The sequence below is a fragment of the Neltuma alba genome, unplaced genomic scaffold (genome assembly GCF_004799145.2).
Source record: "Neltuma alba isolate B1F8T4 unplaced genomic scaffold, ASM479914v2 tig00011308_pilon, whole genome shotgun sequence".
Taxonomy (NCBI): Eukaryota; Viridiplantae; Streptophyta; class Magnoliopsida; order Fabales; family Fabaceae; genus Neltuma; species Neltuma alba.
In genome coordinates, this window is record NW_021636017.1 from 25,645 (window position 1) to 38,376 (window position 12,732).

Here is a 12,732-nt window from a genome sequence, read left to right on the forward strand (position 1 = left end):
AATGAGATCTATAGTTTTTCTGGTTTTCCATAAAACGTGTTGAGAATGAGTTATCAATACTCCCTCCTGTCCTTTATATGAACTTCACTTTTGAAGATGGGTTTGATTCAAAATATAATCTTTATTTTTGAGTTTGTGAGAACATTGATTACTTTTTCCTATTTTTCTCTTAGTTGACTGTATTTAGTACTCTTTCTCTCTTATTAATATTACCCCACTATATTCTCTTTCATCATTTTTTATTTATTGTCTCTCATTTACTCTCTCAATAAATAAGGACAAATTTGAAAAAAAAATGCATTTCAGTTATTTGAAGCTTATATATGGACTGGAAGGAGTAAAAAAGAGGAGTATTTTGGTTTAATTTGTAAGTCATATAATTAAATTTTTATATGAATATATAATTTTATACTTTAATTATTATTATTTAGACTTTGTTTTCATAGGATATGGCATAGTTAGGGATGAAAATAGGCTATGCTGGGTCAGGCTTTAACTAAATAGGTCAGGGCTTGCAATAAATATCGAAAGCCTAAGCTTAGGCCTAGGCCTGCATATAGGCTTTTTTTTAGGTTTGAACTTGAGTCTTCAAAGAGCTTGATAAGACTTGAAGCATGTTTAAAGGCCTACTTGAAATGTAAGCCTTTAAATAGGTTTAAAAATCTATGCCTTTAAGTTCATATATAATCCTTCAAACCTATTTAAAAGCTTATATTTAAAAATCTATGCCTTTAAGTTCACTTGCAATATAAGAGTTTAGCAACAAAAAGAAAATAATGCACAGTGATGACAGTTGTCAGATGAAGTAGATATAAGAAAAACTAATCATCTATTGACTAAATAGATACATTTTCTAAAATTAACCAAACACAACAACTGGAATATAAAATTGGATTTTACTTCGTTTGGTTTTCCTACATAAATTGTGCAAAATCTTCCCATTGAGATTATAATATTTCATTTAGGTATAACTAAAATTAACTTACAGCAATTGTTATGCTAGCAGACAACAAAAATCAGGGGAGAGGAAATAAGCTAACAATAACATATTGAGCGATTGAAAAAGAGAGAGGTAAAAGTGAATGATTGATGAATGAAAATGGGCTAATCTTACGTAAGAATATTATGATGTGAAGCCTAGAATCAAACTAGAGTTTGCAATTTTATAAATAATTTATAAAATTAATTTATATTATGTAATGTATAATAATGCAAATTTAATTTTAAAAAAAACTAAACAAGCCATCTAGGCTTGTAGGCTGGGTCTTATGAAAATAGGCCTAACTTGTTTGCTTAAATAGGCATACCAATAGGCCTAAATAAAAGCTTGACATATTTACTAAATAGGTCAGGCGAGGCTTTATGCAGGCTAAGCTTTAGGGGCCTAGTATATTAAATAGAGATAACATCCAAAAATTGTTAAATTTTAAGAAAGTATTAATCTACTTTTCAGTTATTTTTTAATTCTGTTAAAATATATTAGAAGTGAATTGTAAATTGAATCATAAAAATATATTTGAAATCATAGGAAATATTAATTGTAACAACCACGTTTATTATATGGGCGGTCGATAAATAAAACAAATTTTAATCAAACAATATAAAACATGTGTCATAAATCTTGTCTCCTGGAGGTTACGATGAAAGGAATTGTACTCTTCTAATTTTTAATATAAAATCTAATTAACTAATTTGAGTATATTAAAGATATTTGTTAAATTATTTAATATGATACTCTTTTAGTTTTTAATTTATGACCTAATTGTGTTGTTGATTTCAGTCCTATATGTGAGACTTATTTAATATGTTTTTCAATTTTTTTTTTCAAATTAACCATATTGACATTTCTTCAGTAATAATCAAGTAGAAGAGAGATGGAGGAAATTAAAAAAGATGCAGGTGTCTTAGAAAAACATATCATATTAATTAATTTAACTGATATCCTTAATCTACTTAAATTAGTTAATTAGATCTTGCATTAAAAATTAGAGGAGTATGTTTTTTCTAAAACACCTTAAGTATCTTCCTTAATCTCCTCCCTCCCTCTCCTACTTGATTATTGTTGAAAATTATTAATAGGACTAATTTGGAAAATTTTTTTGGTAAACATATAAAATAGATCTTATATATAGAACTAATATCAATTCTCTAATTAAGTCTTATATTAAATACAAGGGAAGTACTTCTTATTATGGATGATGATGATGATAATTTAATTTTAAATAATATTCTCCATTAAATTTGCGTCTTAACTCTTTAACACATTGCCAACAGACTTGTGTTCCATTCACATGGATTTTTAGAAGGCATGATCAGTACGACGGTAAATTGGCTTTACAGGTTAAGGCGTATGTTGTCCACTATATTTCTATAGGACCACGGATCGTTGGGATGTTTAGGTGTGTGTGTCTCTCTCTATATATATAGCTAAGAACATGTATCCTTCTATAAGATGAAATAATGTTTGAGACACTATCAAGTACTAAATATAAACATCTCTTTCAGTAGATATTCAAACTTTAATTCGTCATATTATAAGGGATTATACCCTTCTATTAGACAGAACTTCCATTACTAGATAATTAGAAATATTAGAAGCAGTGATTAAAAAGCTAACCAGATTTGACTGGACCATCCAAGATGGATCGTTCACTGAACTCATTAAGGACAACTCAATTTGAACTAAAAAACTGTTTTTGCGATTGGGTTGAATTGGAGTAGAGTTGACTTGCCGTTAAGATGGAGTCCTGAGTTAGACTAGAAACCAAAACCGCTTTTAGACAACCGAACCATCTTTTGGTGTGATATATAAAATGTTGAAAGAAATTTAATTAACCTATAAAAAAAAAGAAGAAAAAAATCGACCCTCTCCAAAAATTTGATATATTTTTAGACCATTTGTAGCCGCATAGTGTTATTTAATTGAAAGCTTCATATATCGTAGTGTTATTTTGTTAATAATTAGATTTATTTCTTTTATATATTATCATATAAGCATATAAATTTTATTAAATTTTTATTTAATTATTACCTTACTGGTTTCACCGGTAATCCAAGCAATTAAACCTTGAGGGTTATGAACTACTAACATTTCTAATTGAATATTGAGTCAAAAGTTTAAAACATTGATTAGAAGTCGTGAAGCTAAAAGCTCTTTTGCCTTGCAGAATATTTAATATTATTGGTATGATTTTAAAGTTTTTTAGCAAATTTTGCACCCAAAACATTTTGGGTGCCTAGCACTTTTAAATAAAAACTTTTGAAATAAATTTTCACTTTAACACTTATTTTTATTAATTTAAGGGAAAATTTCACTGACTATTCTATCACTGCTTCCCTGCAAAATTTGCTTTAAATTTTTTCTTTTATCGTTCTCTTTTTCGCAAATTAAAGGAATATTCTATCATTACAATAGCTCCTTTGAAACGTAGGGTGGTTCCATACATTAAATAGATTATTAGTGGTACGGGAAAATATTACTATGATTATATTGCACATAAAAAACTCTTCAAAATTCGGGACAAATTTGCACATTAATTTTAAAAATAATGATCTCTTCTTTTTAAGTATTTTAAACGATAACCTTGCCCTTTTGTGGGCAGCACCGCGGATATCACCCCCATATTAATTACTAATAATTAATACTCATTATTTTTTTTGCCAGAATTAATATTTATTGTTATTAATAGAACCCTTCGTGCATTGAAAAGGGGTTATATATAATCTCCTTAACATTTCACAGTTTAAATGTAACTATGATATTTTACTTTTTTTTTCTCATTATGAACCTTTTACTGTTAACTTACCGTTATTTTTTTAATAAAATTAGCCACGTGAGATCATCACAAGACACCTCGTGTTCTACACAGCATCCTATATGGCATCATATCAAAATTAGTTTTATAAAGCTCCCTTGAACATTAAGTACAACTTCTCTGACATTTTAATATTGAACCCCGTCCATTACCTTTTTTTTTCCCCCTAATTCAATACTTATCAAAACCAACCCATTACTTTCACTATAACATGTTAACAACATTATGATCTTATTTCAGAATCTTAATAAATTTATTAAGATTTTAAGAATCCTTTATTAGTTAAAATAGCAATTTTTGTGTGACCAAAAATAGAAGAAAAATGTTATTTAAAAATTTATGTTGACAAAAAATACAAGAATAAAAATGAGTACGTAAGAGTGTTTTTTTAATGATAAAATTACATTTTAATCCTTATATAAAATGATATAATTATTATAAAATGATTATATTAGATAGGATGCCATGTGAGATGCCACATAAGATGCAAAGTGTCTTATGTAGATCTGATGTGGCAAATTTCGTTAAACAAATAATGATAAGGTGTTCATAATAAAATAATAAAAGATTGGGGGTTAAATTTAAATTTTAAAATGTCAGCAATGTTAGTCTTGTGTAATTTAGCTATTTTTTTCAATGGAAAACTAATCCTCATGTTCTTATTCGTCTGTTCAATTTTGAATAATAAAGTTTTATGCTTTATTTTCTTTTAATCAGATTCAGACCCTTCAAATGTATCCGTCCACCAGTCCACTTTATAAGCATCAACGGAGACTTACTATATAGCAAGATATTGAAAACCGGATCGGTCATTAAACCGGTCGAGACAGTGGGTTAAGGGTTAGTGGTTCAGACCGGAGTCAACTCAGAGTCAGACCGGTAATAAATTGATGATGCTTTTGTCGTTAAAGCACTCAATTAAACTAGGTCCCAATTAATTTGTAGTTCAGGATCGACCTAGGTCATTACTTCCAAGGAGCAATTTATGGGTTTCTTTAGGTAAAAATTCAGGTGATAAAAAAATGCAATAAATTAGACCTAAACTAAATTGCAAAATTCTAATTCTAAATGGAAAATGCAAATGTCCTAAAATCTATATGAAAATTAAATTAAACTAAATAAATGCAATGCAATTTTTAGGGGGTTTTTTGAAGGAAAATAAAAATAATGAATAAAGAAAATTAATCAGAAAGCAAAGAGAATTAACAAGTAAAAATGGAGAAGTTCTCTTCAAGTAAGGTAGAGGGGACAACTTAGGATTCACATGAATTCAACCTTCATAACCTTAATCAGTTAATTAGACCAAAAGGAGATGATAAAGAGTGGAATTAATAAACTTAACTACCTACTTGAAATAAAGGAAACCCTTAACTTCAAAAACCCTTAAACCATTAGAGAACTCATAACAGTATAAGGTTGGTTAATTAAGCCTATTAAAACCAATGAAGATAATTCAATTTAATTTTGGAAATTATGTTTGAAATTATCCAATTAAACAATCAGATAATCAACCAACTTAATTAAACAATTAAGAGGTGAAAGAACCCAAATTTTGCAATTCAAACCACATTGATAATTAAACTCATAATGAAAACTCAATTATAAATTTAATTAACAATGCAAAGGTTCCAAACATATATTCCAACAAGTATCTTGGCACAAATAAGATCCAAATATCAATTTAATCCAAGAATAAAATTGACAATCTAGAACTAAATTGTCTCAACAAAATTACAACTTGAACTCATTTAAAACTAAACAATTTCAAGTCTTTGAATTAAAAAGATAAATGGAATATCACTCCCTTGTGGTCTTCAAGTGCTAGCCCAAGGCTCTAGTCTCCTTCATGCTCCTCCCAAGTTGCCTCCCAAATAAGCTTAAGCTTCCATCAAATTGTCTTCTCTTCCAAGGTTGTTAGATGCCATAGCCATGAATTGATTGAAGGTGATGGCGAGGAGTTGTATGTGGAGTAAGAAAGAAAAGGGTGTGAATTGATGATGGAATATGGTAATAGCAGCTCGGAAGTGAAGGACGTGTTGCTCTCTTATGACCGTCCAATGAATCAAATATATGAGGGGATATATATATGATATATGGCGTTGAATTGTCCTCTTAAATAAGGAAAATATTTTGATGGGAGAAAAGAAAATTTTTATGAATCTAAAGCTCAAGCCCATTAGTAATTAATTGGTCAACTTGATATTAGCCATTGGATTGTGCTTAAATCCCAAGAAACAATCTTGCACCATTGGATCTCCTATATGCTCTTTCTTGACCTACAAGAATTTAAGTGCATCCATTAATGTAGATTATATCCAAATATAATATAATCTCTATCAAAATTAAATATTAGATATGCACAAAAATTAGGCAAGAAATTGCAAAACTTTCTAAAAATAATCTTTCTAAAAATATGAGACTTGTTTCCAAAGAAATAAGAAAAATTATTTCCAAGTCAAAATAGGAAATCACAAAATATCTATATTTTTAATCCAAAATCTCAATTTTTATACAAAATCTAAAAATCAACCAATTAATTCAATAATACATAAAAAGTTCATTTAAGCTCAAAATTATCATTTAAATCCTGAATTAATGTGGGATAAAATATATAAAAATTGGGCTTTATCATAAATAAAAAAATATAATTTAAATAAGGGGAACAAAAGAATTCATATTTGTCTATTAAAAAACTCACTTTAACTAATGTATTGATTATTAATAAATGAAGTTATTAAAAATTGTTAGATATATTGATAAACCATAATTATATATAGGGTTAATTAATCCACAAGTCCTTATAGTTTCAATAAATTTTGAATCAGGTCCTTATAGTTTTTTTTCTTTTTATCAGGTCCTTATACTTTTACTTTTTTTTAATTAGGTCCTTGTATTTATTTTTCTTTTAATTAAGTCCTTATAATTTTACTAAATTTTTAATCAGTCCATGTAGTTTTAATTTTTATTTATTAATTAAATATAAGCTTAATTAAATAGATTAATATTGAAATATAAAATATTAATAATTAAATTAAATTAATAATTATGTAATAAAAAAGTAATAGAAAATTAATTAATTCAGGAAAATTTTTTAGAACAATTAATTTTTTTCTGAAAAAATTAAAATCATTATAATAATTCAATATCTTTAGAATATTATTGTTTATAAACTAATATTAAATAATATACTATTTTATGTTTATATAATAGTACAATTAGAATTTATAAAATAAAGAATAAAAAATTCAGGGACTTAATTAAAAATAAAGTGAACTTATAAGCACTTGATAAAAAGAAAAATAAATACAAGAATCTAATTAAAAACAAGTGAAAGTATAAGGATCTAATAAAAAGAAAAAAAACTATAAGGACTTGATTCAAAATTAGTTGAAACTATAAGGAGTTATAGATTAATTATCCCTTATATATATTTATCCTCTTCACCTAATCTTTTTAGTGATGAATAGCAGTTAAGTGAGCTTAATTAAACCATTTTAAATTTTATTAGCAACTTTATATTTCTAAGAATTAATTGGTTGAATCCTAGTCATTTATGATTAAATATTTTTTTTAAAGATTTTTACACACATGACTATTGAATATTATTTTTATTTTGTGCAAATTTTTAGAGTTTAATTGAAGACTAATGATATAGATAAACTGAATTCAAATGGATCAATTTTTATTATCTTAAAATTTGCTTCTCTTGGGTAAATTAAAGTAAATAAGAATGAGGGAGTTTAAGGATAGTTTTGTTATTTTAATATTTAATACTAATACTAGTTTTTTGTTTTTGAGATGGTGGGGTCCACTTTTAGGGATTAGAATTAGAGAAAAGAGGGAACGACAAGTGACGAAAGTAGTGGAGGTTGCGGCTGAAGCAGAAAGAAAGAAAGAAGAGAAGAACCGAAAATCAAAATGAACAAGACAAGTTTGCAGATAAGTGTGAAGCTGAGGAATAGAGGAGGAACACACCGTTAATCTTTTCCTTTTCTCACAAGCGATCGTTTCTACAGATCCTAGTCTCACAAACCAATGGCTCTCACTCATTGTCATACTCACTGTGCGTTCCTTGCTAAACCTTTTGTTGAAGGTTTCATTCAGGTAGTTGTATGTTGCAGCCTTCAATTTTTCACCCTATCAATTCTTTCCCCTTTCTTCCTTTTACCTACTCCGTCATCGTCTCTAGAGCAATAAAACCACGGGAGACTTCTTCCTCTACTCCATTTGAAGCGAGCTCTTTATTGGATGAAAAAGATAACCCAGTAAACCGCCTAACCCAGCAGTTTACCCGGGTTACGGCCGGTTCCCGCTGGGTTAGGCCGGTTTATGCCGGGTTACTGATCATCCGGTTTAGGCAAGGGACCGGACCGGACAAATGGCCGGTTTGCGGGTTTTCCGGTCTGAACCGGCCGATCCGGTCTGGTTTTCATTTCCATGCTATATAGTCAATTGTTCTTCTCTGTTATCGTCTTTGTCTACTACCACCGACAGCCCACAATAATGAAACGGCAGAAAACCGTCCCAACGTGTTTTCCATCATTCCCTCCTCCCCCTTAAAGGTGGGAATCAGGGCCGGCCCGGCCTTTCAGGGCTAGCGGGTTTAAAAGAGCCAGCCTTTCAGGGCTGAAATTTTAAAAATACTCCAATTTACTAGGCCCAGCTCTTAAATTAACAGACTCAGGGTCAGCTCGCGGGCTTTTGGCTAGTTTAAGAAAAGATACTATTTTTTTATATTTCTCATATTTTTTTATCACAAAAATGAAAATAAACCAATAAAATTGTTAATAAAAGGCATAAATATGAATAAAATTAAGTTACAAATATAAAATATTATCATATATAAATATCCATCAACATCTAAGAACATCTAAAATATTTATCAACGAAATAACAATATCCAAAAGTTTTATCTAAAGTGCAATTGTGTAATAAATAAATATTATCATTAATCTTTTGAAATTTCATCATCACTATAATCAATTACCCTTCTTCATAAGTATGCTTTTCTTTTGTAACAAAAATATCAAGTTTTTCTTCTTTATAAGAATTTTACTTTTAAATTTTGCAATCCAGCTATTATTTTACTTTAATGTGGAAACATTGTTATTGAAACTCATGAATTTCTAATTCAAATTATAGAATCACAATTATATAAGTATAAAAATACTCTATTATCAAAAATATATATAGTTTAAAAATATCAACGCATATAATATAAATCAAATCATTATTAAAGTCCAAATTAAGCCACTTTTTAAAAATTTAATTGGATAAATTATTGTCTCAAACTAAATAAATCAAATCATTCTGTAAAATTTAATTTTAAAATGATAATAATAACTAAATATTCGAAATATTATTAACAATGTAAAAAATAATAATTATATATTATATTAAAAAATTTAAAAAACAAAAAATTATAAAAATGGTCTAAACAGCCGGTCCTTTTAAGTCCTTGGCCCTCCAGGGCCTGTTTTCCATTTAAGGGGAAAAATTTCAAGTCTAGCCTTATAATTTCAAGGCATAAACAGTCGACCCGACAGGTCGGCCTGTTTTTCCGGCTCTACTTCACCTCCCCACCTCCATCCTTCCTTGCCTCCTCCTCTTTACAACCAGTCATGTGCTATCTTATTTCTATGCCCTCAACAACAAGATCAACATCTTACTTAATACCAGGCATATCAAGTATGACAACATAGATTACTTTTTTTTGCCTTTTCTTCATATAAAATTTGATTAATTAATTTGAGTAAATTGAAGATGTTGGTTAAATAAGTTAATACTCCTCCGGTCCTAAATATAAGACCTCTTTTGTAGTGTAATTATACTCCTCTAGTCCTAAATGTATGACTTAATTTGGAAGTTGACTTTGGTCATATATATAAGACTTGTTTCACATATTTTTTAATTTTTTTCCAAATTAACCATGTTGACATTTCCTCAACAATAATCAATAGGAGAGGGAGGGATACAATTAAGAAAAATGGTTAGGGCGTCTTAAAAAAACATATCATATTAAATAATTTAACTGACAACCTTAATATACTCAAATTAGTTAATTATGTCTTATATTAAAAATCAGAGGAGTATGCTTTTTCTAAAACATTTTAAACATCTTTCTTAATTTTGTTCCTCCTTCTATAGGGCCAGGGAAGATCCAAAGGCATCCGTGAGATGTTTAGGGGTGTGTGCGTGTATATGTATATTTTGCTATGAACATGTATCATTTTATTAAAGACAATCATATTTGATATATTGTCGAGTACTGGATGCGATTTATAGTTTTTTTGGTTTCCCATAAAGCATGTTGAGAATGAGTTATCAATATGGTACTAAAGCAGTATATTAGAAACAAGGGAATATTAATTATAACAAGCACGTGTATTATATGGGCGGTCGATGAAAATTCACATGAATCTTATCTCGGCGAAACTACAGCGACAGGAATTGCATGATTTCATGATGGTTTGTGTTTTTAACCCATTGCCCACAAGACACGTACTGCATTCACGGGCTTCATTTTTAATATATTAAGAATAAAATTATACTATTAACTGCTTGGGAGCATTGAATGTGTTTCTTTTCTTTTTTGTCAGGGGTAATGAATTCATTTAAAAAATATTCCAAGTTACTTGATGCACCTTCACACTTAATATAAATATTAAATAATACTACAAATAATCTCATACTCTATACAAAATGTAAGAAGCACTTGGCAAATTAGTTTGAAAAATACCTTAAGATCCTGAAAACAAATTTAGTATAAAAATTGTATAATATTAATTATTCTCCCTAGTACTGAGAGCTACTAAATTTGTGTAAAAAAATCAGATAAATTAGTTAATATAACTAATGTGATTTGATCTTCCGAAAATAACCTGATATAATATTTTATTATATATCAATTTAATTTATAACTTAGTAAATGGGTTTTAAAAAATGATAAATATAAAAAATAAGATAGATTGATGTATTCAAAACTAAATCCAACTGTTAACTAACTCTTTCTCCTCTTATCCTACTTATAAAGTACTTTTTCTGGTCTTATATATAAGTTTTTTTTTTAAGTTTGTCTAAGTATTTTTTACTTCTTTTTTCTCCCTATTTTGCCTTTAGTTGACTGTATTTAGTACTCTCTCTCTCATTAATGTTATCCCTATATATTATCTTTCATCATTTTTTTATTTATTGCCTCTCTCATTTACTCTCTTAATAAATAAGGGCGAATTTGAAAAAAAAATATTTTTAACACATTTATTATTTTTAACTAATTTTAACTGCTAGTTTTTAAACATGATTCAGTTATTTGAAACTTATATATAGGACCGGAAAGAGCGAAAAAGAAGAGATTTTTTTTGTTTAATTTGTAAGTCATATAATTAAAATTTTCATATGAATATATGATTTTATCCTTTAATTATTATTATTTAGACTTTGTTTTCGTTGGATATAGTATAGTATATTAAATAGAGATAAAAAAAAATTGTTAAAATTTAAGGGAGAGTCAATCGACTTTTAAGTTATTTTTTATTCCGTTAAAATATATTAAACTGTCTTATAAATAATTATAAAATTATATATAAATATTAAATTATAAAATTATATATAGGTGGCTGATAAATAAAACAAATTTTAGTCGAACAATATAAAAAGCGTGTCATAAATCTTGTCTCCTTGAGGTTACGGCGAAAGGAATTGTACTCATTTATTCTTAATATAAAATTTAATTAATTAATTTGAGTAGATTAAAAATGTTTGTTAAATTAGTTCATATGATACTCCTCCGGTCCTTAATGTATGACTTAATTGGGGAGTTGATTTTGGTCTCAATATAAGACTTATTTCACATATTTTTCAATTTTTTTCATATTAATTATATTGATATTTTCTCAACAATAATCAAGTAGGAGAGGGAGGGAGTGAGTTAAAAAAATGGTTAGGTTGTCTTAGAAAAATTATATCATATTAATTAATTTAACTGACATCCTTAATCTATTCATATTAGTTAATTAGGTTTTATATTAAAAATTGGAGGAGTATACTGTTTCTAAAACACTTTAAACATCTTCCTTAATTTTCTCTCTCTCTCTCCTTTGATTATTGTTAGAAAAATTAATTTAATTTGAAAAAAATTAGTAAGTATATGAAATAAATCTTATATATAGAACTAATATCAACTCTTTTATTAGATTTTATATTAAAGATCACAAAAGTATTTCGTATTATGGATGATGATGATGATCATTTAATTTTAAATAATATTCTCCACTATATTTGCGTCTTTACTCTTAACACATTGCTTACAGACACGTGTCCCTTTCACAGGGATTTTCAGAAGCCATGGTCAGTCTGAGGGTAAATTGGTTTTATAGGTTAAGGCGTATGTTGTCCATTATATTTCTATAGGGCCCCGGGAGTTCTAAAGGTATCCGTGAGATGTTTAGGTTTGTGTGTATATTTTGCTATAAACATGCGTCTTTCTAATGAAAATAATCATATTTGAGACACTATCAAATACTAAATATAGGTATTTTTCTTAACAGAGATTCGAAGCTTAAAGGGATTAGACCTTTCTGTTAGATTCAACTTCTATTAGCATTAGATGTTTAGAAATATTAGAAGCAGTGATTAAAAAACTAACCAGATTGAACCAAATGATCCAAGGTGGATCGTTGACTGAAGTCATTAAGGACAACTCAATTTGAACTAAAAAATTATTTTTGCAATTGGGTTGAATTGGAGTAGAGTTGAGTTGCCGTTAAGATGGAGTCTGGAGTTTTTGTAATTGCTTTTGGTATGATATACAAATTGTTGAAAGAAATTTAATAAACCTATAAAAAATAGAAAAAAATTGACACTCAAAAAATTTGATGTACTTTTAGACCATTTGTAGCTGCATAGTGTTATTTAATTG